Here is a 22,858-nt window from a genome sequence, read left to right on the forward strand (position 1 = left end):
GGTCTGATATATCCGATTGGAGAAAAAAAATGACCTAATTAGTTAACTTGACGGTGGAACATTTCAAGGTCTTTCTATAGTGTAATCAGGCTTTCCTGTCAAACTGGCACCAGTCGCTGCGTCCAACAGAAAAAAAATATTATTATTAACACCTGTGCTGTTTGCTGTGAAAATGGCTTATGCAGGACTAAATCAATGGACAGCCTTTTCCTTTTCTCATTACAAAACTAAAATATCTTCCATAGTGCATGATGTTGTTTTTAATGTATAAGGGCAGGTTGTCGTCGTCATTCATGACTTTCTGCAGTACCAGTCCAAAAGACCTTGTGTATGTCATACCGATATGATGTCATAGGTAACAACTCCCACCTGCTTCTCTATACCGTACAGTTATACAACTGAATAAATTCTCATGTATAAATTGCATGTACACTATCATAGATGGGTGGTGCTCTATTTTAAATTGAGGAAACGGACTTCCTTAAAATGTGAGGGTGTCATAATCTGTTCTTGTTAAACCTGTGTTAAATGGCTGCCCCGCTGTGGTTCTGGAAGTACTTTGAACCCGTCAAATAGACATATATAGGTCTTTGTTTACACTGCGTCTGCTGCCCGCTATATCATTAAGTTCCATAGAAAGAAAAATGGTTATCTAAAAAGACCCGCACAATCTCGTTATTCTACATGTCAGCACCCTGTGCACCGTTTCCAGTCCTGCCGCAGAGGCCCACACGGCATTCAAAGAATTGCGCTGACTGGTGCAGTCATTCTGCTCAAGGCTCTTGTAAAACCGGGGGGACTTGTCTGCACTATATAAAAGACATCCGTAAGGCCCCTGGAACTCAGAGACTGATTCCCTCTAAAACAATAAGCAAGACCCTCTGCTTCCTTGCATGGGCTTTCACCACCTATACTCCCCTTATGACTGGGGGACAGTACACATTATCACCCATAACTACGTATAATCGGTATAAATGTTATATGTACACAGTGGCAATTTTCTCCAAGGTAGGGGTGTTGAAGGAAGAGATTGTTATTTGTGTTGTCCTGAGCTGACCCACATGGCTATGCAATACATGTTTTGTACTTGTTTTTTACACTCATATACTTGTTTTTGCCCGCTTGTATTTGACAGCTATATAACTTGCTTCGCACACTTTTTGACTTTTCACACTTATATAACTTGTTTTTAACTTGCTTTTAACTTGTTCCGGCAACGGGATAAATATTATTCCCATATCCTGATAACGAACTAGAATGTTGTGAGAAACGAACTAGAATGTTCCTGAGGCAGAGGACGGAGGTGATGACTCCTCTCCTGCGGAGACAGGCTGGCCACCTGTTTTCGCACGGGCGAGTCTATAAAGCATTTGTTTTCTCAATCCCGGTTAGAGTCTGCTGTGAACTGTGCACGAGTGTCCAGCTTTCGGTTTCCAGATTACTCTACCGGGGTGTTTTTGGCTCTCCGCCCTCTGTCAACGGTAAGGTATGCTATTCTGGATCTGAACTGTGCAGATTGGAGTGTTATGTGGGGGCATGGGGGTGACAGCTTGTGTCTAGCATAATAACTCATGATGGGAAATGTTGTGAACTGCTGTGTGTTATATCATTAATATACATACAGTCGTTGTTTGTGGTCATTTCTCTGCTGCGATCTCTCCGAACCTGTAACAAGGTATTTCGTAAAACAGGTGTCCAAACATTTTCCATCAAGGGCCGCATACTCAAAATTTAAGGATGGGGGTGAGGGTTTGGTGTTTGGTGTTTGCTGTTTTCTGTGTGCAACGCCCATTGTCTTCTGCATCCTGATTGGCTCTAGACCTCCTGTTATTGTCATGGCTACCAAACTAGCTAACTGTGGGAAGTGCGAGGCAACCTCCAATACTGTAAACAATAAATGAAACAGAAGTAGCTAGCCATGGGAGGAAAATACGACAAAGAGCAATATGGTTTAACAAGGATTCAAAAACACTACAGCTGAACGGTGCCAGGACGATGAGACACGGTTAGATGAATGAAATACATTTGAGTCACTCTTGTGTCCAAACTAGTAAGTTGATCTTTAAAATTAAAATGAAATTTGAATGTTGAGAGTGTTTAAACAAGATAAAAATCTAAGTGTATAACATTTATGGTGAGGGGTTACACAGCCGTAAAACAGCTTAAAATAATAATTGTAAAAAATATATAGCTGACTACTTTGCACACAGTAGCAATTTTCTCCAAGGCAGGGGTGTCCAAACGTTTTCCATCAAGGGCCACATACTCAAAATTTAAGGATGGTGGTGAGGGTTTGGGGGGATATACAGTGTTCTCTCACTCCATCGTGGTTCACCTTTCATACATTCATTCATTCATTCATTTTCTGCCGCTTTTCCTCACGAGGGTCGCGGGGGGTGCTGGAGCCTATCCCAGCTGTCTTCGGGCGAGAGGCGGGGTACACCCTGGACTGGTCGCCAGCCAATCACAGGGCACATATAGACAAACAACCATTCACACTCACATTCATACCTATGGACAATTTGGAGTCACCAATTAACCTAGCATGTTTTTGGAATGTGGGAGGAAACCGGAGTACCCGGAGAAAACCCACGCATGCACGGGGAGAACATGCAAACTCCACACAGAGATGGCCGAGGGTGAAGGGTACCTTTCATACAATCACACACAATTTTAAGAAGAATTGCATTGTGGGAAGTTGAGTGCTGTAGTTCTGTGCTGTTTTCTGTCTGCACCGCCCATTGTCTTCTGCGTTCTGATTGGCTCTAGACCTCCTGTTATGGTCATGGCTACCAAACTAGCTAACTGTGGGAAGTGCTAGGCAACCTCCAATACTGTAAACAATAGACCAAACAGAAGTAGCTAGCCATAGGAGGAAAATACGACAATATGAGCAATATGTTTTAACAAGGATTCAAAAACACTACAGCTGAACGGTGCCAAGACGATGAGGCACGGTCAGATGAATGATATACATTTGAGTCACTCTTGTGTCCAACCTAGTAGGTTGATCTTTAAAATTAAAATGAAATTTGAATGTTGAGAGTGTTAAAACAAGATAAAAAATTAAGAAAATGCCAATGTCTGTGTGTGAAAAGTGTATAAAGTTTATGGTGAGGGGTTATACAACATTAAAACAGCCTAAAATAATAATTGTAATAAATATATAGCTGACTACTTTGCAGATTTCATTTATTGTGGGCTATTTTGGAAACCGATAAATGAGGCAACACTGTATTTAATTTATTTATAAAGTTTTTTTTTTAATTTAAAACTGTCTGTTTTAATTTATTCCACCAGTGTGGAGTTTCCACCCTCCTCCAGGCAAAGCCCACTCCACTGTGATTGGTCCAACTGATCGGTGATAAAATATTGCTGATACCAACACAACATGTGACTGATGCAGCACAAACAAAACAAAGTACTTTTGACTTATCATTTGTAAGTCGTACTATGCGTTGAAATTTCTGCTTCCAGATGACATAATCTACTGAATAGGTTATTAAATTTCGCTGTGCACTGGAGAATTTGTTGCACTGCGTTAATCAATGTAAGTATATCTAACCCTGCTTGTAATGCATCAGAAAAATGGTCAAATTATAGGACCAACAATTTTAAATATTAGCTTTTACTCCAAGGAATCTGTCCTTCTTTAACAAAGCACGATGCAATGAAAATGCATGGCTTTTCTCATAACTTCTCCAGACCCGGCCAGTAATACGTTTGGACCCAAGTCAGTCTGGCGGAGGCAGCGTGGCTCGTGTGTGTCTTGGCTGTGCCCCCAGTGAATCTGAGATGAAAAATGAGCAGAAGGCGCAGGTTACCTGTTATCACTTTAAATATTTTCTTTCCACATTCCCAGAGTTTAACTTCAACAAATGACCGCAAATTAGATTAAATACAGCTGTCATTTTACGCCGAACTGTATCAGCCGCTGAGATGTTATGTAGTTCACCAGTCGCTAAGCGGTCAAAGCACGAAAGGTCATTGATTCTGGCTAATGAGATCCTGATTAAAACACAACCAATGTGCGTGACTGAAGAGTGCTTAATAATTCATATATAATGTAGAACTTGTACAAATGCTAAATTAAGAAGTGATGTGTAGTAAGTGATGCACCATTCAATCGGCCGCCGATTATTATCGGTCAATTTCCTTAAAAAAAAAACAATAATCGGCATGTGGCTACAAACCCTACATCTGTGCTGTGTCACGTAGGATTCCTAACATCCGTACTGACCCGACAAGGGATGCCCTTTGACCCGTATTGCTGCAAGAATCAACGCTATTCTCTAATATGGTTTCAGTTTAACAGTTAGACGCAGGCTACGCCAATCGATGCCAGCATATTTAAAGGCCAAAAAAAAATTGCATGTATAAATAAGAAATCTGACTTTGCAGAAATGGTTTCTGGAACCAATTAACCACAATAAACGATGCATTACTGTTCATCTTTCAGTTGTGCCGTGTGCGTCAGCATGGACACCACCGGCCTAAAGTCAACCTCAATTATCTGAAAAGAAGCGTGAATATTAGTATAAATGATTGCAAGTCCTTTGTTTGACTGATAATCTGTCCGTAGTGTACCAAACATGTCAACGCAAGTCATCTGGGATGGGATAAATACACAATGGTAAAAAAAAAAAGCATGGCTTCAATCAGTGCAGTAGTGACCCTGAACCTGATTTCTGACATCACCATGGACTGGGATGAACTAACTGCCTCATGATCATCATCTAAAAACTGTTTATTCCTGAAGAAACAACTAAAATCTCAATAGCATTGTTGTTTGTCATATTTACTTACCATTCACACATGTATTTTTTTCTAGACCCGGACTACATCAAAACACACTAGTGAATTTGGCAGACTGGCTATTCTCTTTGATTGCATGGTTTTTGGCAGGAATGGTGGAAGCAGGTGGATCCAAATGCAAAAAGCATCCAACAAGTGAAGGCAGGATATTCAATTTGAAATCTCATGAGATCACAGAAACTGTGATGACTAAAAAGGACAATGGCAATGACAACAGCAGCGGTTTTGGACAGTGGCAACCAACGAAGGCTGAACAGACCACCCTTACTAAATACACACTTAATCATGCAGATGAGGCAACCACAAAAGCAGGTAATGAGATGATTGGCTCACACAAGAGGAAAGGCCTGAAAGCAATACTTCAATGGGGATGAAAAATGAAACCTAACCCTAAAACTAATCATAATAACCCAAAACAAACTGTGAAAGTATAGTTTATGTATCGGTCGCACAAACAAAATACCCTAAGTCTATGTGCACAGATGTCTAGCAATTGAAAGTAATGATAAGCTGTAATATCTACCAGTAAATTCTTATATATTCCTCTCTACTGGCTAAGAATGTAACATTAGATAAATGTACGTATTATGTTGGCCAAATATTTCCTTAATGGGCTTCAAATGCGAAAGACCAGAAGTGATGGTGGACAAACAGTGCTGGTAAAACATTTCGGATAATAATATGATAAGTACACAAAATTATGTTAAAAGAGTAAAAATTGTAGAAAAGCCAATGTGAACAATATCTAATGGTCTGCAATTTGACAGATTAGTCCAATTTAATGGTTTATTTCATGTTGGGCTCTGGATCGGAAATGTGACTCAAGGTCCCTAATTAGGGAAATTGCTTCATATGTATGTAAGTTGTAAGAAATAATAATTTGATCTTCAAAACCTCAATGCATGAACAGCGTATTGCCATTTTCACCATTTGAGGAAATGTAATTAATCTTAGAAGTTTGTATTTCAAACCACAATGTTTAGTTCAGTGTATTGAAAAACATCGTTGACACGATCATATTTACTTTTACTTTGATAGTTCTCGCAGATTTAATCTCAAATTACAAACAGATATACAGTAATACACTGTAATTATTCTACCATTGGATGGACTACTCCCAGCATTGTTTATTCCACCATATTGGATCACATAGTTTACTATGGTATGCTGTAAAGTATACTCATTTGGCAAACAAAAATGTTAGAAAATGTTGCTAAATTCTATCCTGGCAAAAAAATAAAATGCAGATAATGTTGTGAAAGAGGCTACCCTGCTCCTCGCTTGCTTCCCGTCAATGAAGGTAAAATTACGATTAACTCCTTCACTACCAAATACAGATTTATACATTTTATTCACTCCCAAGATGTATGTCTTTTATGTTTTTTTTTGTTTTTTTTTGCACAACAGATGATGATGACACAACTCCACAATAGAAGAGAGCATGTTTGGTGCAGTTTTCAGCAAAAAGAACAGCCAAAAGATGGCAGAAATTCATTTTATAAGACCTCAGCCTACATCTCGATCATTGAAATAGATGCTACGCAGCAACCAGGAAGTAAACAACCGTGTTGGTTGTTTAGAAATTTTGCCAAAATCTTCTTCACAAAAATGTTTTTTTTGTTGAGTGAACTGATATTTTGCTGAAACTTACATATGTTCTACTGCTGAGTATTAATCAATGGAAAAAGGTAGAAACAAAAAGAATGAAAGACGGGAGTTTCATCGTTCTTTTGGTATATACCATGTCATTATATCGCCCAATAATAGGCACAATATTCTGTGTGCCTTGAAAAATGATTCAAAATCTTCAATTACGGCCAGTACCGACAGGGTCAGCTTTTGAAAAATGGCTGGTATTGTTACTAGGATTTACAATATTTACTTAGAAAATCCTTGGTTTACAGCATGTTGCCGGCCTAACACAAATACACAAAATGTTTTTTTGGCACAGTTACTGACACGATAGTTTCTATAACAATGTTCAACCCCTTAACTCACTCACTGCCGCTAGTGCCTGCCATCAGTCAAAATACTAAATTGCACAGAAAAATGTCTGTCATGTAGAATACAGGTCAAAGGCAGAATAAGGACAAGGAGACCTTATGTGCTGTGTATACTTTGCATGATCAGTCACTTCCAGGTTTACATTTATGCACATATAAATATACACACTTAAGTAGACACGTAGCTTAACTGGACTCCAATGCTGAATCAAGCAGCTCTTTGTAAGGTAAAGAACTGCAGTGCCTTTGAAGGTTTCAGCAATTTTGAGCAAATTCCTGGCTCAGTCGCACACAAGTTACTGAGCTTGGGTGATACAAAAGGTACCTGAGTGGTGTACCTGATTGATGTAAGGCAACTTTACAAAAGAATGGACACGATGTATGTAAGACTAGAAATAGAAAATACATGACTCAAGAATTTTTTGGATATTTTCCTTTAAAACTTGGAAAATCCCCGTTGGTGGAACAAATCAGAATGTTTGCAGATTGTTGCATTTGCAATTCTCCACATGCATCCGGAATTTTTGGTGAAAATCTTGCAGGCAGACACAAGCCAGCCCATATATTTTGTGACACAGCATATATAAACAAAAATCAACAGTAACAAAATGAAGACATTTCTGGCTGTCATCACTACCTCCTTCCATTTTCCCGTGGTTGCAACCATGTGACCGATGGGCACATCCAGTGATCCGATGGGCGCCGGACATTGAATATGACCACATTCAAACACTTGGCAAAAAAATGCTGCATGTCATTGAAATAATTTGTTCTAATTGTGTTAGTGTGCATGGTGTGTTGCATAAAGACATGAAATAGTTGAAAACAAGAAGATCATATAGCCGTGGAAGCTTATTTCCAGGGGTCATAACCCCCCCCCGACACTCGTCACACCCCACCTCTGCCTCATCCTGCCACTTTGACACTCTCTATATGCGTTACATTAACGCTCAGTTTGGACTCTTAGGAAAAACAATCAGAATAACAATCGGAATAACAAACGAAAAACAGACTGTGTACATACGTATATTTATACTGTATTCTGTATATTTTTGTATTTTCATTTTTGCACCTACTTCACCAAAAACAAATTCCTAGTATGTGTTTGATCATACCTGGCAATAAAACCAATTCTGGTTCTGATAAAGCGAAGGAAAATAATGCATCCTCCATTTGTGTTCTTAAACCAAGTCGGTCTGCGTGAATACATTGTTTTATTCATCCATCATTTTTTTTTTACGCCCGCCAATGTAATAACCTCCACAAACATAATAAACCACCAACATTATAAAAATCTGCAAAATCCTTTAATGTAATAATCCTGCAAACGCATTACATTTTCCAGAAACGTAATACCTGTTAAAGTTTGTGTGGAAGTGAAACTCTTCAACTGTCAGTCGTGTAATAACTTCCAAGTTGTGATCATTTGTTTCCATCTTTTTTCCATCAGTGGATTGATGGGTTATCATATTACATGTTACGATGTGTGTATTTCTGCAGCCATATCTGTCATAAACAAAAGATCACAATTTACGAAGCCACGGGTTGGCGATGCCACCGAGACTTCATTTGCGGGAAGTTATTACAACATTGAAAGTTGAAGATTTGAACTTCCCAGCAAACATAATAAATCTCTGCAAACGTAATATTTATCACATTTGTGGGAAATCGCATGTTATGTTTGTGTAACATTTGCAGAATTAATACAGCTGCAGAATTTTACAAAGTTATTTGTGGACGTTATTACATTGGAGGGCGTAACAGGGTGTAGTATATGAAATTTGATGTAAACAACGTGATCACGACCCATTGTGTGTTAATCTAATCTTGCCGGTTTATTGAATAAGTATTAGGCACCGCACACAATTACTATAAACACTGAAGACGTATTAATTCAATATCCAAATTATTTTGACATTGTTAATTAAAAATATCATTAATTGTTGGAAACTTACGCATTTTCATGCTTTAATATTCATATACAAGGGTCAGGCAAAATGATCTGACACATTCGTAGGTTAAATAAAAGTCAAATAAAGTAAAGTTTTTATTTCCGAAAAGTACATATAATGCAATTTTTTTTTCATATAATGCAATTTTGCTTTGTTTCTTTATAACGGCATTGTTTTTCGTTTCTTTTTCAGTTGCTGCCATGAATTGGACCGTTGTGGAAACACAACGGGCGTTCTGTTTGCACTTCAATCTTGGTAGACATGATCCCGTACCAGCTTGTTATGGGTTACCAACTTCAGAGCTACTGGATCTGCATTGAAACCAAAATCAACCAGCCGACCTCGCCCCGCCAGAACGGATTTAATTTTTAAAACACAATGAAACAGAATGGCATTATATGTACTTTTCGAAAATAAAAATGCAGGTTAAATAAAAGGCAAATAAAGCAAATATACTTTATTTGCTTTTTATTTAAGGTTGTGGACATTATTTTATTTACAAGTTAAATAAAAGGCAAATAAAGCAAAATATACTTTATTTGCCTTTTATTTAAGGTTGTGGACATTGTTTTATTTACAGGTTAAATAAAAGGAAAATAAAGCAAAGATACTTTATTTTCATTTTGCGGACATTATTTTATTTACAGGTTAAATAAAAGGCAAATAAAGCAAAGATACTTTATTTGCCTTTTATTTACGGTTGTGGACATTATTTTATTTACAGGTTAAATAAAAGGCAAATAAAGCAAAGATACTTTATTTGTGGACATTATTTTATTTACAGGTTAAATAAAAGGCAAATAAAGCAAAGATACTTTATTTGCCTTTTGTGGACATTATTTTATTTACAGGTTAAATAAAAGGCAAATAAAGCAAAGATACTTTATTTGCCTTTTATTTAAGGTTGTGGACATTATTTTATGTACAGGTTAAATAAAAGACAAATAAAGCAAAGATAATTTATTTGCCTTTTATTTAACCTACATATGTGTCAGATCATTTTGCCCGACCATGTATGATGAAAGTAGGCACAGTGCCAAGCGGACGTCCGGCAGGTGGTGGCAAGGGTGAGGGCTGAGGTGTTTTAGGTCGGGTGGCATCAGGACAGAACAGACACTTGGAACTGCTCCCAGATATCATATGACGTTTTGGATCAAGTCCAAGCCAGCTAAAGAGTCAACTTGAATATGAGTTGCCGGGCTGTGCACCATTCATAGATTTAGCTTAAAGTCTTAGCTTCAACTTGGCCATATTTGAAATGAAATCAAATGCACAACTTTATATATATATATATTATAAGATTATTTTGTCTATGACTATTGAATTACTTGTGCTTTCCCTTATCACCAGCTAATATTTTCAATGTAAACTAGGGATGCGGCTATGAAATATGTTTGTAATAGAGATCGTATTGAAAATTCCTTCGATTAATGGAAAAATCAGATGCAATGTCATGGTCTGTCGTGTATGATCTTGTTCCCACTGCCTGTGTTGTCTGAGCCTGCAGACTTCCGGGAGTTGAGTGCTGGGCAGAGCCACAAGCAGCAGCTGGTGCCATTTTGTATTCAGTCTGGCACTGTTTAGGCTCCACTCTCCTGTGGTCAGTATTTTTCCTTCCAGTTCGTTTCTACATGCAGTTATCCTTCTCGTTTTTCTACTTATGGGTTCTGTGGATCTGCCTTAGTCGTTTGCTGCCTGGTAAGCCTGTGTTGTGTTAGATATAGTAGTCTATCCAACTTGTGGTCTTGTCCCGGTAGCGCTTTTGGTTGATTTTTTCTCGATACTTCTTCTGTGTGGCTGACGTAAGCGCAGAAAAAAAGTTTGTAATTTTAGACTTTATTGATCCGCAAAACTCGTCGTCTTGTCCTGGTAGCGCTTTTGGTTGATTTGATTTGGTTGTTTTCATTTTCTTCGCATTGGTCTTTTTGTTCCTGTTTTTTTCTCCCAAATGTTTTTGGTTCTGTTTTCCAGGGTTCACACTTTGACAATGATCTAAATCGTAACATAAAACATTTTTGGTAGTTTAAAGAGCAATTCTAAATACACAAGAGAATTTAAGACATTTCTCAACTTCTTTTCTCGACAATTCTTCTGTGTGGCTGACGTAAGCGCAGAAAAAAAAGTTTGTAATCTTAGACTTTATTGATCCGCAAAGCTTGTCGTCTTGTCCCGGTAGCGCTTTTGGTTGATTTGATTTGGTTGTTTTCATTTTCTTCGCAGTGGTCTTTTGTTCTTGTTTTTTCTCCCAAACGTTTTTGGTTCTGTTTTCCAGGATTCCCACTTTGACAATGATCTAAATCATAACATAAAACACTTTTGGTAGTTTAAAGAGCAATTATAAATATACAAGAAAATTTAAGACATTTCTCAACTTCTTTTCTCGACAATTCTTCTGTGTAGCTGACGTCAGCGCAGAAAAAAAGTTTGTAATTTTAGACTTTATTGATCTGCAAAGCTCGTCGTCTTGTCCCGGTAGCGCTTTTGGTTGATTTGATTTGGTTGTTTTCATTTTCTTCGCAGTGGTCTTTTTGTTCCTGTTTTTTCTCCCTACCGTTTTTGGTTCTGTTTTCCAGGGTTCACACTTTGACAATGATCTAAATCGTAACATAAAACATTTTTGGTAGTTTAAAGAGCAATTATAAATACGCAAGCAATTATAAATACACAAGAGAATTTAAGACATTTCTCAACTTTTTTATCGACAATTCTTCTGTGTGGCTGACGTCAGCGCAGAAAAAAAGTTTTTAATCTTAGACTTTATTGATCCACAAAGCTCATCGTCTTGTCCCGGTAGCGCTTTTGGTTGATTTGATTTGGTTGTTTTCATTTTCTTCGCAGTGGTCTTTTGTTCTTGTTTTTTCTCCCTACCGTTTTTTGGTTCTGTTTTCCAGGGTTCACACTTTGACAATGATCTAAATCGTAACATAAAACATTTTTGGTAGTTTAAAGAGCAATTATAAATACGCAAGAGAATTTAAGACATTTCTCAACTTGTTTTTATCGACAATTCTTCTGTGTGGCTGATGTCAGCGCAGAAAAAAAGTTTGTAATCTTAGACTTTATTGATCAGCAAAGCTTGTGGTCTTGTCCTGGTAGCGCTTTTGGTTGATTTGATTTGGTTGTTTTTATTTTCTTCGCAGTGGTCTTTTTGTTCCTGTTTTTTTTCCAACCGTTTTTGGTTCAGTTTTCCAGGATTCCCACTTTGACAATGATCTAAATTGTAACATAAAACATTTTTGGTAGTTTAAAGAGCAAGTATAAATATACAAGAAAATTTAAGACATTTCTCGCCTTCTTTTCTCGACACTTCTTCTGTGTGGCTGACGTAAACGCAGAAAAAAAGTTTGTAATCTTGGACTTTATTGATCCGCAAAGCTCGTTGTGTTGTCCCTGTAGCGCTTTTGGTTGATTTGATTTGGTTGTTTTCATTTTCTTTGCAGTGGTCTTTTTGTTCCTGTTTTTTCTCCCAACCGTTTTTGGTTCTGTTTTCCAGGGTTCACACTTTTATGTTACGATTTAGATCACTGTCAAACATTTTTGGTAGTTTAAAGAGCACTTATAAATACACAAGAGAATTTAAGACATTTCTCGCCTTTTTTTCTCTACACTTTTTCTGTGTGGCTGACGTAAGCGCAGAAAAAAAGTTTGTAATCTTAGACTTTATTGATCTGCAAGAGAAACTGCTTGGTAATTGAGGTACTCGAATTACTCAACGAATCGCTTCACCTCTAATGTAAACAGTATTTCCTCTCTCATGTGAGCAATTAAATCAAACTTTGTAGTCATGTTAATATGCAGCAAAAGTGGAACAGTGCATCAGAGTTGAGAAGAGGAGGCAAAGAATCAAAGACTGAAGCACATCGCTAGGGTACGGTGAGTGCTGAGGGGCACACCTGTCCGCCCAAACTGAGCCATGGACAATGGTGCCTCTGTTGATACCTGTCCACCTGCCTTCTAAGTGGTGCCCCTTTCTCTGATGACCTGAATTCCTCTCTGCCTCCCTGGCTTCTGTCCAACTCAGGGTCTGATGGCTTTTAACAACACGCTCTGAAATGCATGCCTACACTTTAGCCAAAAAGTAGCCAAAAATTCCTTCATCATACCCCATTACATAGTGAAAATATTCCCAAAAAAACAATCTGTCTGATACAAATAATGATGAATCTTGGATGAGAACCTCCCAGCCTCAGCAAGGACACCAAAGATGGGCCATGGAAGTCTCCCAGCATGACAATCACCACAAATCTATAGCCGAGACAACAAAGCTAAGGAAAAAAATCCCAATGAAAACCTAACCTAATAATTTGAGCTGCCAAGCGACAGCCTCTTAATACTGAGGCTTTGGAGAGAATTCTTTAAATAGCAATGGACCAAAAAAAAAGCCGCCTTCAAGATTCTGGCATAACTCTGACTGGACATTAGACACATAACGGGTTCATTTCGGATTGACGCATGCTGGGTCTTTGTAAAAGTTTCATTTTAGCCTGCTTTATCCGTCCCAAAACCAGTTCTTATGGCTGTTTTGTACCATTACTCATTTGGAATACAATTATTAAGGCAAATTTGAAGAATGTATAAGTAGTCCTCCATCATGACTCCATACAACTGGTAGCAAAACAACTCCAGAGCTTGATGCTACCACTACTATGCTTCTCGGTTGCTAATGTTATTCTTCAGTTTGAAAACCAAATATAGTTCCATGCACTGTACTCCATGTGTCTTCTGACCATTAAACCTTTGGTGTTAAAGGCCTCCCGTTTAATTCCAGTCATGCTTGAAGGTGTTCATTTTGCACCAGAAGCTTCTTCCATGGCAATGTAACACAGTGTGTGGACAGTGACAAGCAGTTTCTTTAGTGGTTCCTGGGCAATGTTAATGGTAATGGTAATGGTTTTATTTCATTTGAACATGCATCAGATTACAATTGAATGCATCACATAATCAGTTCACAGTTCCACATGTCCAAAAGGAGTAGGAAGAAGCAAAGCTTATTAAATCCTACCCCTCCATCTGGTACTTTTACAATCAGTAACTGTTACATTTGTTCACTTCCTGCTTTCCTAATATGTATTTTTTAAATGTTTTAATTTTATTTCTATCATGTACCGAAGTACAAGGTGATATGAGCATCCAATGCCATAATGGGTACCATAGTAAGTGTCAATATAGTGATATATATAGCACATCATGAGACATATAGTACATCATTTAGCAAACATCAACTGCTTGTATTGTTTCTTGAATTGGCTCATCGTTGTGCATTGTTTGAGGGTCTTACGCAATCCATTCCATAGTTTGATTCCACATACTGAAATGCTATGGCTTTTTAACGTAGTCCTAGCATAGAAGTGTTTCAAATGTAGTTCTTCCCTGAGATCATATTAAGTATTGGATGACATTTTTAGCTAATTGGTTATTTTTAGGGCGGCACAGCGGTCGAGTGGTTAGCGCGCAGACCTCACAGCTAGGAGACCAGGGTTCGATTCCATCCTCGGCCATCTCTGTGTGGAGTTTGCATGTTCTCCCCGTGCATGCGTGGGTTTTCTCCGGGTACTCCGGTTTCCTCCCACATTCCAAAAACATGCTAGGTTAATTGGCGACTCCAAATTGTCCATAGGTATGATGGGAGTGTGAATGGTTGTTTGTCTATATGTGCCCTGTGATTGGCTGGCCACCAGTCCAGGATGTACCCTGCCTCTCGCCCGAAGACAGCTGGGATAGGTCCAGGAACCCAGACCTAAATCCCAGACATACCCAGACATACTCTATACAGAAATGGTCGAGCCAAGATGTGCTAACCACTCCTCCGTGTTTTTGTAATCAGGAATTGTGTGGCGATGACAAAATAATTGTGATTTTTTTAAGACACATCAAAAACAGTTGCTTTAAAATAACATTGTGATGGATGAAACAAAGCTCAAAGGGTTTGATTTACAGCTGGGAACTGGCACATTCACATGTGTCCTTTGTAGACTGTCTATCAGCCAAGACTAACAAAAGCGTTGTTTGCTACTGCTTTGCCTAACACTTATCTTCTTTCTGGTCCTAACCGATCCTTGAGCTCCTTCTCCCCCACACATCCACTGCCAGGACCGCAGTGTGTGTAATATGAAGAATGTACACAATATTAGAGATATAAATGATGGATGATGTGACTATGACATTCATGTTTAGGGGGAGTCTTAAATCTTATACAGATGATTTTTGCCTTAAAGCATTGTACACACAGAAAGTGCCACAGCCAATAATATGATGGTCTGTCGCTACAAGAAAATATGATGTCATCGAACTGGTGCTAAATTCAAATGTCGACAACAGTTCCAGTTTCCCTTGACCCCATTGAAGTGTAATTTTTATCATGACAACTGTATGCATAGTCATAATGATCTAACTGAATATGTTTCATTCTTCTGGGAAGGGTACCAAAATGGTGACATAGCAAACAAACATTTTAGCTAGCCACAGGAGACCGATCGGCGCATCCCTACTCACATTTTGGTCTCATTTGCATATAGCGTCACATGTGGTCAAATACTATACTGTACTGTAAATACTGTCAAAAACTGTATATAGCGAGGTTGCACGGTGATCGAGTGGTTAGCGCACAGGTCTCACAGCTAGAAGACCCGAGTTCAATTCCACTCTCAGCCATCTCTGTGTAGAGTTTGCATGTTCTACCCATGCATGCGTGGGTTTTCTACGGGTACTCCGGTTTCCTCCCACATTCCAAAAACATGCTAGGTTAATTACCGACACCAAATTGTCCATAGGTATGAATGTGAGTGTGAATGGTTGTTTGACTATATGTGCCCTGTGATTGGCTGGGATAGGTTCCAGCACCCCCGCGACCCTCGTGTGGATAAGCAGTAGAAAATTAATGAATGCTGTTGTCAGGTTATATAGTCCAGCACTTTATTACCGATACTAGAACGGTGGTTAGCACGCAGGCCTCACAACTTGGAGACCTGAGTTCAATTCCAGCTATCTCTGTGTGGGGTTTGCATGTTCTCCGGGTACTCCGGTTTCCTCCCACATTCCAAAAACATGCTAGGTTAATTAGCGACTCCAAATTGTCCATAGGTATGAATGTGAGTGTGAATGGTTGTTTGTCTACATATATGTGCCCTGTGATTGGCTGTCGGTAGAGAATGAATGAATGAATGAATACACACAAAACAATGTGATGAAGTTGATTTAGAACAATAATGTATCTTTGGGCTGCACGGTGATAGAGTGGTTAGCGTGCAGGCCTCACAGCTAGGAGACCCAAGTTCAATTCCACCCTCACTCCGGTTTCCTCCCACATTCCAAAAACATGCTAGGTTAATTACCGACTCCAAATTGTCCATAGGTATGAATGTGAGTGTGAATGGTTGTTTGACTATATGTGCCCTGTGATTGGCTGGCGACCAGTCCAGGGTGTAGAAGACAGCTGGGATAGGCTCCAGCACCCTCTGCGACCCTTGTGAGGATAAGCAGTAGAAAATGAATGGATATAGTAAATATACCTTTATTTATACACTCTAGTGCTACACAAATAAATGGTAAAATACTGAAACTGAAACTGTTAAAAGTGAACTTTTAACTATTTTAAACATTTTGCTTTTTTTCAAAAAAAAAAAAAAAAAAACAGATTTCCATCCATCAATCCATCTATCAATTTTCTATACAGCTTATCCTCATTAGGGTCATGGGGGTATGCTGGAGCCTATCCCAGCTGACTTCAGGCAAAAGGCCGGGTACACCCTGGACTGGTCGCCAGCCAATCACAGGGCACCAAACGTTTAGTAAAAAAAAAAAAAAAAAAATCATAAAACTCTAATAAAAAACACTATTTTTTTTACCTGCTCGACCTTTGAATTTCAACAATGAAGCCAGCAGGTTCATGATGTCGTTTCCCTTTCTCCCATCTCCTTGCCTCCTGTTCATGTGTGTGACTGCCGCCCCCCTCCCACATCTGGCTCAGCGGACACATTACCACACATACTGTAATACTGTATTACCGAATCACGTGGAAAAAAAAAAAAGGCTCCTAATTAGGAATGGTTTATTTTGCGATGGACGCGCCACTATTCTGCAGAACTGCTGTACTGCTAACCATCCAGTCAATGATCTCAAATGTGCCTTGACACCGCCAAGACTTCTTTTTATTTCATATGAATACACAATATCTAAATATACCACCCTAAATTCCAACACACTTCCACTTGGAGAAGGTATGCATTATGCAAGAAACGGACATTGCCACTGTGACATCACCGCTGGTTTGTGGAGAGCTTCTGTAAAGTTTCAGGTACTGCATTCTAGCCAAGTTGTCTTATTTTGCCGAGCTGGATCGGCCATCATACTTTATGTGTATGCTGCTAGAAAAAGAATGATATCATAATAAAACTATGCACACATCAATTTTAAGGCCAAAAAAATGTGGACTGTACCTGAGAGAGAAAGGTTTTCTTGGCCGTGGATTTACATGATTGCACATTTGTCTTGATTGGCAAGCTACTTTGGCAGTGCCCTTAAGCCTTACAAGATGCTGCTGGAAGGACTCATTTCTCAAATTCATAATTGAGACAGTAAAGAACATCTTCCAAAGAATGATGAATTGCTGTCCATTTTGGCATCATATTTTCACAATGCAATATCCATTGATGTGCCGCATAGTTTACAAACCAACTTTATTTAATTTACTTATTGAATAAGTCGCAGAATTAGATCACATTTTGTGTGTAAATACGAATAAAACAGGTGCATTTTGGACATTTTAGCACCTATAATAACAACAAGCTGCACGGTGTTCAAGTGGTTAGTGCGCCTGCCTCACAGCTAGGAGACCCGAGTTCGATTCCAACCTCGGGCATCTTTTGCAGAGCGGGTTTACTCCGCATACTCCGGTTTCCTCCCACATTCCAAAAACATGCTAGGTTAATTAGCGACTCCAAATTGTCCATAGGTATGAATGTGAGTGTGAATGGTTGTTTGTCTCTATGTGACCTGTGATTGGCTGGCGACCAGTCCAGGGTGTACCCCGCCTCCTGCCCGAAGACAGCTGGGATAGACTCCAGCACCTCCCGCAACCCTCGTGAGGATAAGCAGCAGAAAATTAATGAATAATAACAAGAAGCTACACGGTGAATAAGTGGTTAGTACGCAGGCCTCACAGCTAGGAGACCCGAGTTCGATTCCAACCTCGGGCATCTTTTGCAGAGCGGGTTTACTCCGGGTACTCCGGTTTCCTCCCACATTCCAAAAACATGCTAGGTTAATTGTTCGACTCCAAATTGTCCATAGGTATGAATGTGAGTGTGAATGGTTGTTTGTCTATATGTGCCCTGTGATTGGCTGGCGACCAGTCCAGGATGTAGAAGACAGCTGGGATAGGCTCCAGCACCCCCGTGACCCTCGTGAAGATAAGCGGTACAATGAAAAATCAATGAATGAATGATAACAAATTTTTTTGCTGCTGGAACTTTGGTTTTTGTATGCCGCCATTTTGTATGATGCAACCAAAAATGCATTTAGTTGTCATCTGACCTTTTGGAACAGATTGACCAAAATCTGCATTCTACTGTTACATCATTCTTTCAATACCAATGAGCTAAGTAGTTAGCCTCCAATTTATTAACTAACTTCTTACAAAATAAGACGCCAAAAACTTACCACTTCCACACCAAATGGGAGAAGAAGAACTTCTCACTATATCAGGCATGCCATAGTTGTGTTGAGGTAATGTCATGTAATGTGATGTCTCATCAATGGTAATCTTTCGATGTATTTTGACTTATACTAGGCCATAGTCAATCAAACAGCGATCATTAATTCATCCATTTTGGAAAAAATGCAGTACAAGAAACACCAGTAGATAGCAAGCCACATTTACTGGTGATCAGACTGGTCTGTGCATGTGTGAGTATTTTTGCAATTGCCCTTCCTAAAACAAGAGGAACCCCCTGCCCCCAGCCCCCAGCCCCACACACTTACATTACAGTAGGTTAAAGTGTGAAAGGCTGAAATGTGAAATGCTGTGAAAGGCGAGTTTCTTGTGGAGACATGTAGTGGATACGTGGAGAATGTGCTGCCTTGCTAGTAGATCAGCCGTGGGAGAAGGCCAACAGATGTCGACCGGTCTTATCTCCTGTTAATACATTTCAAAAAGGAACCCTGAAGGATCTTATACTTTGACTAACCTTTTTTATCGTTTAACATCAAGTCTCTCATACTGAAAACTAACAAAATGCCACACCCGTCGCCGCCCATCCCTTTCTTTTTCTCAACATCATCAAGTTTACAAGCTTGCACATATAATTTTACAACAAGCTTAAGGCAACAGATTTAGATTTTGTATCAAGGTCTACAGAAAAATATACTGTGTAGTCATTATGGTTTACTAGAGTGTACTTTAAAAGAATACAATATAAGCCAAAGCCTGACAAAAAAAAATGAATTAACCCATCAGGTATTGGACTTCGACCCTTTTTTAACTCCTTCATTGTTGATCTTACCAAAAAATTTTGGACAATCCATTGCTTCCGATTTTGTGGGAACAGTTTGAGGTAGGACTTTTTTCTCTTTCAGCACCACAAAGGAAGGTTTGGAAAGCACGGTGGAGTTAAAACCGCGCCAAAACCTCACAAACATGTTTTACTCACGCTGAACGATACACAAATAAACTCAATGTGGTTTGCAAATACAAAGCGTTATTCCCAAATTCATGCATTTGTTTTGCAAATAAATGTATCTGTCAAACAGAAAGAAATAGAGCATGTCTTACACATACAAAGGAGCATATTTCTTCAATTACAAAAAAACACTCTCTTTCAAATATCCTTCAAGTACAAAACACAAATATTACTACGAACTACGGAACACTGTCAAGTGACTCTTGGCACTACTTGACACACAAAAACGGCTTAGTGATCAAGTTGAGTTACTTCCAAGGAACCACTCGACATGAGCAAATCATATTTCCGACCAGATTCACTTTTATTGTTTTGTCACAACACCATTTTATATCTAGAAATATTTATTGTCAAGAATAAACACATCATCACAGATAATTTCTCACAGTTTACTGGCATTTGTGTGTGGGGCTGCAAGGTGGAAGATTAGTGCTAACCTTGGTTTTCAATCATGTTGCCTTGGTTCTAGTACACTGTCCCGGTTAATGTACAATTTTGTTTGTACCAAACTTGATTTTACCATCACATTGAATCTTGTGGTATTAATAAAGATGTGAACGGACTGTCAAACACTTTACGTGTTATTAATATGCAGCATGAGTCCAATTGTGTTGTAATGGTAATGGTAATGGTAATGGTTTAATTTCATTTGAACATGCATCAGATTACAATTGAATGCATCACATAATCAGTTCACAGTTCCACATGTCCAAAAGGAGTAGGAAGAAGCAAAGCTTATTAAATCCTACCCCTCCATCTGGTACTTTTACAATCAGTAACTGTTACATTTGTTCACTTCCTGCTTTCCTAATATAATTTAAGTTTTTTATTTTTTTATTTTTTTCAATTTTAATTTTAATTTTAATTTTAATTTTAATTTTAATTTTAATTTTAATTTTAATTTTAATTTTGAAATTTTAATTTTAAAATTAAAATTAAAATTAAAATTTTAATTTAAAAATTTTAAAATTTTAAAAATTAAAAAAATTAAAATTAAAATTAAAATTAAAATTAAAATTAAAATTAAAATTAAAATTAAAATTAAAATTAAAATTAAAATTAAAATTAAAATTAAAATTAAAATTAAAATTAAAATTAATGAGCCAATTCATTCTTGAATTGGCTCATCGTTGTGCATTGTTTGAGGGTCTTACTCAATCCACTCCATAGTTTGATTCCACATACTGAAATGCTATGGCTTTTTAACGTAGTCCTAGCATATAAGTGCTTCAAATTTAGTTCTTCCCTGAGATCCTGAAGGAATCCGTTTGGGGTCTTACGGCAATCTGTGCTGGATCAGGACCAGAGCTGCACCGTAGTCAGTGTGAACCCGTCCGTTATGTGAAAAGAAATGGTGATACGATGACATTGGGATGCTTTATACTGTAAATCAAGGGTTTGAAACTCAAGGTCTGCGGTCCATATATGGCCCATTGCAACTGCGGTGCCAACACAAAAAGGAAAAATAAAGAACTGCAGTGGCGTTGAGCCTTTAAATATATACAATTCCATATATAAATAGAATTGTTATCTTTTGAACGTAAAATAGTTTATTGCAGTATTTTTTTCCTCCAAAGCAGGACTACACTTTGCATTCAATTCTATAAAGGTTAAAGCTTTGCCCTTTCACTCCTCATTAATTTCACTATTATTTGAAGTCAATGCCATTTTTATCACCTTAGAGAAAAAGAAATGCAGGCTTCACAGTCCAGATTTACGTGGAAGCACAGCCACTTGGAAAATGACACTTTGTGCCACAAAAAACACCGAGTATCAAATGGAAATACAGACTTTATTTTCTTTTTTATGTATCTCTTTTTCTTTTTCTCCTTTACTCCATTGCTTTCATGCTATTTAGTTTTTGAACATGTTTCTGGCTGCGGCTTTCTCTCTGACTGGAACAGATATTGTGCTTGGACTGGACCGGCTTTGTTCTGGAGTGACTGCATCGATGTGTTTGAGTACATTCAGAGCTTGTGGTGAAAGTGAAGTCTTCCCTGAATGCTTAAGGTCAGAGGTTGGTATTGAGCCCACCTCTGTGGACTATATGGATTGTGCCACGATCAAGTGTGGATTTGCCTGCCTGAATAAACACCTTTCTTGTCAAATCACAGTGGATTGTATATCCAGGAGGTAATCCGTTGTTCACTTTTTGATGTGTGACTTAACTCCGATACAGATGTTCCCATTTAATGGAATTAATTCCAGATTTTTCTCTTAACCAAAAAAATAACCCGCAATCATCAAATGAGGGTCGATGCCATATGTTACAGTCTCACTCATGTTGTTGCTGAATTATATTGATGTGTCAAGTCATTAGGAGCACCTATTTATGGGTGCTAGCATTAAAATGCAAGGAAATAGATGGGATAGCAAGTGTAAGTGGAACCGAATTGTAACGCGATGATGGGTGTTGGAGGAGGTCTCAAACACGTGGCCCGCAGGACAATAGTCCGCGCAACTTTGATATGGATGCTGTATGGTATCATGTACCCAGAAAAAATTATTACGTTTGATTCATGTTCATGTTAAAGGTTAAATAACTGTTAATAGTTATCCTCCCTATCCGTGTGGAAGTGGTAAGTTTTTGGCTATTTAAGTTGGAAGGAAATAACTTGAAGGCTACCGTTTAGGTCGCTAGCTCTCTAGTTTGCGAGTTAGCATGTGTCTCAAGACCCTGCAGTTGCGCAATATGTTGTAAATAAAAAAAAGTATAAATGTGACTATAGTCGTGTTTTGTCATGTCTACAGGGCTCTAATAATGCTTTGTTCATTTTAATCTGAAAAAAAACATTTGTCTACCCACCAACTATATGTGGTTTCTTAAGTTTTTATTATTTAAAATTTAGGCTGATACCGGCGATACCAATATGATACTTTGAGCAAACGTGTAAAAAGGTAAATTATTCAAGTAATATCCAAAAGACGGCTGCACGACAGGTCTCGCAGCTAGGAGACCCGAGTTCAATTCCACCCTCGGATATCTCTGCATGTTCTCCCCGTGCATGCGTGGGTTTTCTCCGGGTACTCTGATTTCCTCCCACATTCCAAAAACATGCTAGGTTAATTAGCGACTCCAAACTGTCCATAGTTATGAATGTGAGTGTGAATGGTTGTTTGTCTATATGTGCCCTGTGATTGGCTGGCGACCAGTCCAGGGTGTACCCCACCTCTCGTCCAAAGACATCTGGGGTAGGCTCCAGCAACCCCCATGACCCTTGTGAGGATAAGCGGTAGAAAATGAATGAACTCGACCCTGTCTGTGAGCTCGGTTGACATTTTACTGCTTTTTTAAATATTTCTTTGAGGAGGGAAGGTGTAAAATTGTGTGTACGCTCAAGCTTGAATGTGTTCTGACAGAAAACCCTGATCACCACATAGTAAATAGGGCCTTGCAAAACCCACAACCTAA

At 38.5% G+C, this 22,858-nt stretch overlaps 1 protein-coding gene across 5 annotated transcripts in view; it reads right to left on the minus strand.

Annotated features, from left to right (window-relative positions):
* Window positions 1–22,858, minus strand: part of LOC131131711 (uncharacterized) — a 225,899-nt gene that overhangs the window by 128,502 nt on the left and 74,539 nt on the right. Inside the window, exon 4 of one of the 5 annotated variants that reach the window (XM_058076658.1) lies at window positions 1,623–1,665. The exons of the other annotated variants lie outside the window; for them this stretch is intronic. The gene's annotated coding sequence lies outside the window, so the exon portion shown is untranslated. The remainder of the gene's footprint in view (window positions 1–1,622; window positions 1,666–22,858) is intronic. 5 annotated transcript variants of the gene reach the window in all.

The sequence above is a fragment of the Doryrhamphus excisus genome, chromosome 6 (genome assembly GCF_030265055.1).
Source record: "Doryrhamphus excisus isolate RoL2022-K1 chromosome 6, RoL_Dexc_1.0, whole genome shotgun sequence".
In the NCBI taxonomy this organism is placed as follows: Eukaryota; Metazoa; Chordata; class Actinopteri; order Syngnathiformes; family Syngnathidae; genus Doryrhamphus; species Doryrhamphus excisus.